Raw genomic sequence first — 8,052 nt, 5'->3', positions numbered from 1 at the left:
GAAGGCCTCAGTTTTATATATATTGTATATTTGTACTTCATCTCTACATACTGAATTTAATTTAATGTCAGTATTGAAGAGTTATAATCAGCACAAAAATAATATATTCATTTACCAATTTTGATAAATTTATACATAATTTCCAACTGAATTAGTACATATCAATTTTGAACTACATATGTCGAAAGAACAATGGGATATTATGTTTTAGAAATGTGTGTTGTGATCACATACTTGTCAGTCCGAAGTATTTATTGTGCATGCACCAACAATCTCTGCCCACATTGCAAACTCCACATAATATGTTTTAAAGTTACCAGATATAGAAATCTATCTTATGCATATGCCAACAGATTTTACGTGCACCAACAAGGAACATATGAGAGAAGTCTACAAAATCATAGGATTGCAGTCTATGCATGAGTCAACGATTTCAAAACACTTTCATTTTTGTAAATACCACACGATCAAATCATCAACTAATAGGATCTAGGAATGCATACAATGCATGTGTCAATAAATATGTAGTAGAGAGTCAATCACCGCATGGTTTATCTTACAAGGTCATTGGGTTGAGGTACCAGTACATGTACATTTTAAGAGAATAGGTGGCCAATAATTTACGATAACTATATTTGTATGCCGTAAGCGCAGCACACGGGGGTAATACGGGAGACTCATTAAGTTACATAACATAAGCTGCTGCACGCTTTACGCAAGCGACCTCAATGCGAGTCTGTCGGCTGTTTTCATACCGTTGGATACCCATAACAATAAAGAAAGAAAACACAAAAAGTAAGTATTTGTTGAATACCATTTTAAGAGAGTTTTGCAATAGATGTTTTAAATAATGTTTGGTTGAGGGAAATATATGGCGCTGTATCAGAATGAGTGATCAGCCGGGGGTTATAAATGTGTCAACAATCATATCATATGCAGAAAAGTGGACAACATCAGTGTTTAGACATTGAATTCTAAAACTTCCTGGATTCGGATGGCAATTCTAAGCAATGCTTATAGAGTATTTACTATTTGAGTTATTTAGTATGTGATTAGCTGCGACTTGATCAGTTTGTGTAAGTTAATACTTAAAGTATAATCCTGGATGTTTTGATCATATGTGGATCAGCACATGGACAGTATATTCATATTCCAATTTTGTAAACATAGTTTTCAAGTTTATTAGTGCATATCTTCTTTGAATCTAATACCTGAGAGTACGTTATATATGTCAAAAGTAGAATGGAATATATGTTATAGACATGTTTGTTGTGATCACATGCTTGTGTACTAAGACTGTACTTATTCGATATCAAAATTTGAAATAAAAAAAAACCCTTTTCAGTCAGAAGTACATATTGTGCATGTGAAAAACAATCTATACCCACATTGCAAACTCCACATAATATACATACATATATATACACATACATACACACACATACACATACACACATATATACATATATATACATATACATATACATACACACACACACGCACACACACACACACACACACACACACACACACACACACACACACACACACACACACACACACACACACATATATATATATATATATATATATATATATATATATATGTACTCTTCAAAAAAAGAAACTTGACATAGATGTAGAACCACTTTTTGCCAAATATCTAAAATAATTACATTAAATGAGAGCCAAATAAGTCAAACAGAAAGATCATGTGTCTATAGTTCGCGAAAACACATGCAAAGCACATAAACGTAGCGTTTGGGGATCAATTTTACAGCTTCATCCAAACGCAACCGCCTGTAAAAAACGTGCAGCACAGGATCCTGCATTTAGGCATGCAGGCCCCCCTGCTGAATGGGTATAAAAATCCACATCAACGGCTGTTCATACAGTCCTTATAACGGCAGTAGAGGCGGTGACAGAATGCCAAGACTGAATGCAGCTCAACGGAACAACGCCATTGGGAGATTACAAGCTGGAGCAACTCAGCAAGAAGTGGCCAGGCAGTTTGGCGTATCCAAACAGACAATCTCCGCACTGTGGACCCGATACAACAACACCAACAAAGTTGACGACAGACCAAGGTCAGGAAGACCAAGGGTGACAACCCAAGCACAAGATCGATACATCCGGCTGCGACACCTCCGAGACCGCACTACCACAGCCACGTCTACAACCACACAGATCCCTGGGGTACGCAGAATATCAGATCAAACGGTACGCAACAGACTGAGGGAGGCTGGACTTTTTGCACGAAGACCTGTTCGACGTCATGTATTGACCTCACGTCATCTGGCGGACCGTCTGCTTTGGTGCCATCAGAGGGTTAGATGGGCACGTGCAAGGTGGAGAAATGTACTGTTTACTGACGAGTCCCGTTTCCCACTCACACGTGCTGATGGGCGCGCACGTGTCTACAGACGCCGGGGTGAACGTTACGCCCCCAACTGTGTGCAGCAGGTTGTCCCATTTGGCGGCGGGAGTGTCATGGTATGGGCCGGAATTCATGACGGTGGTAGGACGCCTCTCGTGCATGTGGCAGGTGCATTGACAGGTGTGCGTTGCAGAGACTTGATCCTACAGCCTTACGTTCTTCCTCACGTCAACGTGCATGGCGGACAGTTCCAGCAGGACAACTCTCGACCGCATATTGCACGTGTTTGTCAGTACTTCTTACAGCACAACAACATCCAGACATTACCTTGGCCAGCCCGGTCACCAGATTTGTCCCCGATTGAGCGTCTGTGGGACGAGTTGGATCGACGCGTTCGCAGAAGTAAACCACCGCCCCAAACACTTCCGGCGCTTCTTGGTGCACTTCAGCATGAATGGCAGCACATCCAACAGCGTGTTATTGACAGCCTGATTGCATCTATGGGTCGTCGGTGTCAAGCGGTGATTGATACACGTGGTGGGCACAACCGACATTTTCTCTACCCCTGTGACATTAACTGTATCGTGTACGTGTGTCTGTCTAGGTGACACGATTAATTTTTTGAACATTGTGTACATTGATCTTCAAACAGTGTTTCAATTATGGTTTCTGTGTCCTATTTTGAAACAACCGTATTATATTACATTTGGAAAGTCAGTGTCAAGTTTCTTTTTTTGAAGACATTACGACTTGTCATGTCACACAACTAAAGATATAATGCATCTTCCATCTTCTGGTGTTTTGCTACACGGGATCGTGATAAGTCATTTGAATTTTCCGGGAGATTAAGCCACTTCTGTTTGTCTTTTAAAATGTCACCAATTGTCGATTTTCCTATGGTATGTCCAAATTCAGTGCCATAATGCTTACTGATGGTTTCCAAACTTGCTGACGGGTGTTTTTCCTTGAACAGACAAATTTCCCTTTTTTCGCGTGCGTGCGTGCGTGCGTGTCGCTTACGTTTCGCTGGTTGACAGGCCATACTCACAGTATTTATCGAATGGGATTACATGTACAATAAACAAGCTCGTCTCAAACGTAACTCAGTGTCACTTGTGTGTATAAGAATCTATCTTATGCATATGCCAACAGATTCTAAGTGCACCAACAATGAATACATGAAAGTAATTTACAAAATCATAGGATTGCAATTTATGAATGGTCCAATAGTTTCAAAAACACATTCATATTTGTCAATACCACATGATTAAATCATCAACTGATAGGATCTAGGAATGCATACAATACATGGGTCCACAGATATTCATTAAGAAGACAATCACCACATGGATTATCTGTCAAGGTCCTTGGGTTGAGGTACCAGTACATGTACCAACAGTTAATAACACCGTTGATCACCAGTACATGTACCAACAGTTAATAATACCGTTGATCACAAGTACATGTACCAACAGGTAATAATACAGTTGATCACCAGTAGATGTACCAACAGTTAATAATACCGTTGATAACCAGTACATGTACCAACAGTTAATAATACCGTTGATCACCAGTACATGTACCAACAGTTAATAATACCGTTGATCACCAGTACATGTTCCAACAGTTAATAATACCGTTGATCACCAGTGCATGTACCAACAGTTAATAATACCGTTGATCACCAGTGCATGTACCAACAGGTAATAATACCGTTGATCACCAGTGCATGTACCAACAGGTAATAATACCGTTGATCACCAGTGCATGTACCAACAGTTAATAATACCGTTGATAACCAGTACATGTACCAACAGTTAATAATACCGTTGATCACCAGTGCATGTACCAACAGTTCATAATACCGTTGAAAACAAGTACATGTACTTACAGTTAATAATACCGTTGATAACAAGTACATGTACCAACAGTTCATAATACCGTTGATAACCTGTACATGTACCAACAGTTCATAATACCGTTGATCACCAGTACATGTACCAACAGTTCATAATACCGTTGATCACCAGTACATGTACCAACAGTTAATAATACCGTTGATCACCAGTACATGTACCAACAGTTAATTATACCGTTGATCAACAGTGCATGTACCAACAGTTAATAATACCGTTGATCACCAGTGCATGTACCAACAGGTAATAATACCGTTGATCACCAGTGCATGTACCAACAGGTAATAATACCGTTGATCACCAGTGCATGTACCAACAGTTAATAATACCGTTGATAACCAGTACATGTACCAACAGTTAATAATACCGTTGATCACCAGTGCATGTACCAACAGTTCATAATACCGTTGAAAACAAGTACATGTACTTACAGTTAATAATACCGTTGATAACAAGTACATGTACCAACAGTTCATAATACCGTTGATAACCTGTACATGTACCAACAGTTCATAATACCGTTGATCACCAGTACATGTACCAACAGTTCATAATACCATTTATCACCAGTACATGTACCAACAGTTCATAATACCGTTGATAACCTGTACATGTACCAACAGTTCATAATACCGTTGATCACCAGTACATGTACCAACAGTTAATAATACCGTTGATCACCAGTACATGTACCAACAGTTAATAATACCGTTGATCACCAGTGCATGTACCAACAGTTAATAATACCGTTGATCACCAGTGCATGTACCAACAGTTAATAATACCGTTGATCACCAGTGCATGTACCAACAGTTCATAATACCGTTGAAAACAAGTACATGTACTTACAGTTAATAATACCGTTGATAACAAGTACATGTACCACCAGTTCATAATACCGTTGATAACCTGTACATGTACCAACAGTTCATAATACCGTTGATCACCAGTACATGTACCAACAGTTCATAATACCATTTATCACCAGTACATGTACCAACAGTTCATAATACCGTTGATAACCTGTACATGTACCAACAGTTCATAATACCGTTGATCACCAGTACATGTACCAACAGTTAATAATACCGTTGATCACCAGTACATGTACCAACAGTTAATAATACCGTTGATCACCAGTGCATGTACCAACAGTTAATAATACCGTTGATCACCAGTGCATGTACCAACAGTTAATAATACCGTTGATCACCAGTGCATGTACCAACAGTTAATAATACCGTTGATCACCAGTGCATGTACCAACAGTTCATAATACCGTTGAAAACAAGTACATGTACTTACAGTTAATAATACCGTTGATAACAAGTACATGTACCAACAGTTCATAATACCGTTGATAACCTGTACATGTACCAACAGTTCATAATACCGTTGATCACCAGTACATGTACCAACAGTTAATAATACCATTTATCACCAGTACATGTACCAACAGTTCATAATACCGTTGATAACCTGTACATGTACCAACAGTTCATAATACCGTTGATCACCAGTACATGTACCAACAGTTGATAATACCGTTGATAACAAGTACATGTTCATTGACAGAATCCTGGAATGTGAAGACTATTTTAAGCACAAAGTCACACATCACATGATGTTGCTGTACACACCCCTAGGAATTAATATATGCAGTTTGTATGTACCTTGTCAATCACCACTTAGGTTCTTAGGTGTTGGGGTTTGGCTTAGCTGTATAAGCACTTTAAGTCTGTTTTTCCATACACTTCCTGCCAGTGAAATGTTGTTGTCACAGATACAGGAATCTGTCTTATACATGTGCCAGCAGATTCTAGGGGCACAGGCAATGAACACATGAAAGTAATTTACAAAATCATAGGTTCGCAATCTGTGCATGAGTCATCAGTTTCATACACATTCATATTTGTCACAACCGCTTTATTGAGTTATCGACAGATAGGATTTAGGATGAATGCTCTGCCTGTGTCCACAGATATTCAGTAGATAGTCAATCACCACATGATTTATCTACACAGCCCTTGATTGAGGTACTAATTCATGTACTTAAATTGTATAATACCATTTGTAACCAGTACACATTTAAGCACAAAAACAGTCCCCACCTGCTACTGTCTTACTCAATCCTAGGAATGAATAGGTTCAGTTTATATGCACATTGTCAATCACCACTTGGGTTTTTAGGTGTTGGGGTTTGGCTCAGCTGTATAAATATCCTAAGTCTGGTTTTCATACACTTCCTGCAAGTGGGATTTTGTTGTCACTTTCATGAGTTTCCCATCTTTATGTTTGACTAGAATAACCCCTCCAGTCACCCAGGTTGATTCTATTTTGTGGTCGGTTACTAAACCTCTGGCTTGCTTTGCTAGGAACGCCCTTGTTTTGTAAGGTCCTCGTTGATGTAGGCTTGTAGATCTGTTAGCGAGTAGTGCACGCTTGGTAACATTGCTGATGAACATCACAATTATTGATCTAGGCTTTGACTGGGGTGTTGTCGGGAATCTGATAATGGTGTGTCACAATGGCTATCACAAAACTCTGAGTCGGAGTCACTCACGTTTGTCGACAATTGACACTGTCTTTTATAGTCACTGTCGGGGGAGGTGAACACTTCGTCACGATTTCGTTTAGTTGAAACAGGTGTGTTTTCCATAAGTAATCTCTTTACCACATATCTTCTACTTCGTTGTGAACTTAGAGCATGGCCTTTTATGTTTACGATTTTACATCATTAATTCAAATTTGTCAACATCTGCAAGGTCATAGTTCATTTGCACATAAAATGAGAATATTTGCTTAGTAGCATGTTGTTGCTTACATGTGTGTCGCTGTGGTCATTAAATCCCTTCAGTTTCCATCGGATTCGTTGGATTTTCACATAGCTTCGAGTGTGTCGAGGAAAGCACCATGATGACGTCACAGGAAGTCTCAAGAGATTGTATAATAATCTTATAGATCATAACTTGCTGTGTAAATACCAATCAGGATTTTTATCAGGACACATACAGGTACATGTATCTCAATACTACCGTTCAACTGGTATGGTATCAGTGATAATCAGGTTAATGGTTCCAGAGCTATCTCACAAACAGACGCCTAAAAGTAAATGTTAACGGTTGTCTCTCCAGTGAACAAATCCTACACGCTGGCGTCCCTCAGGGGTCAGTCCTTGGTCCATTATTTTATCTTTATCAATGACATATATGTTATGAAATGAGAAATTTGACACGTTTATTCGCAGATGATACAAGCATTGACTCGTCATCTCCAGATATTAATCATATTGAAAACTCCATCAATAAGGATCTATGCAAATAACAAAACTGGGCACAAACGTGGTTAGTACAATTCAATCCTAGCAAAACCAAGTATATATTCTTCGCGCATAACACCCCATATGAAAGACCATCAATAGTTGGGTTTTTTAAAAACAACACATGTATAGAAAGGATAGACTGTCACACGCACCTTAGTGTTACATTATCACAAGACACGAAATGGAATTATCATATCAATAATATTCTTTCAAGTGCTTCAAAAATGGTTTCATCAGTTAAGTAGACCGACTTTAGAATATGACTCAGTTGTCTGGGACAGTTGCGCTTAGAATGTTAATAAATTAGAAGTACTACAACTTGAGGCAGCTAGTATAGTGACAGGATTAACTAAATTTCCTCCCGTCGCAGCCTGTGTCACGAAACTAGATAGCAGCCTTTAGCGTATAGAAGAAACGTCAACAAACTTGTAACTATG

The sequence above is a fragment of the Haliotis rufescens genome, unplaced genomic scaffold (assembly GCF_023055435.1).
Source record: "Haliotis rufescens isolate VD_foot unplaced genomic scaffold, xgHalRufe1.0.p SCAF_30, whole genome shotgun sequence".
In the NCBI taxonomy this organism is placed as follows: Eukaryota; Metazoa; Mollusca; class Gastropoda; order Lepetellida; family Haliotidae; genus Haliotis; species Haliotis rufescens.
This window is presented reverse-complemented; position numbering follows the sequence as displayed.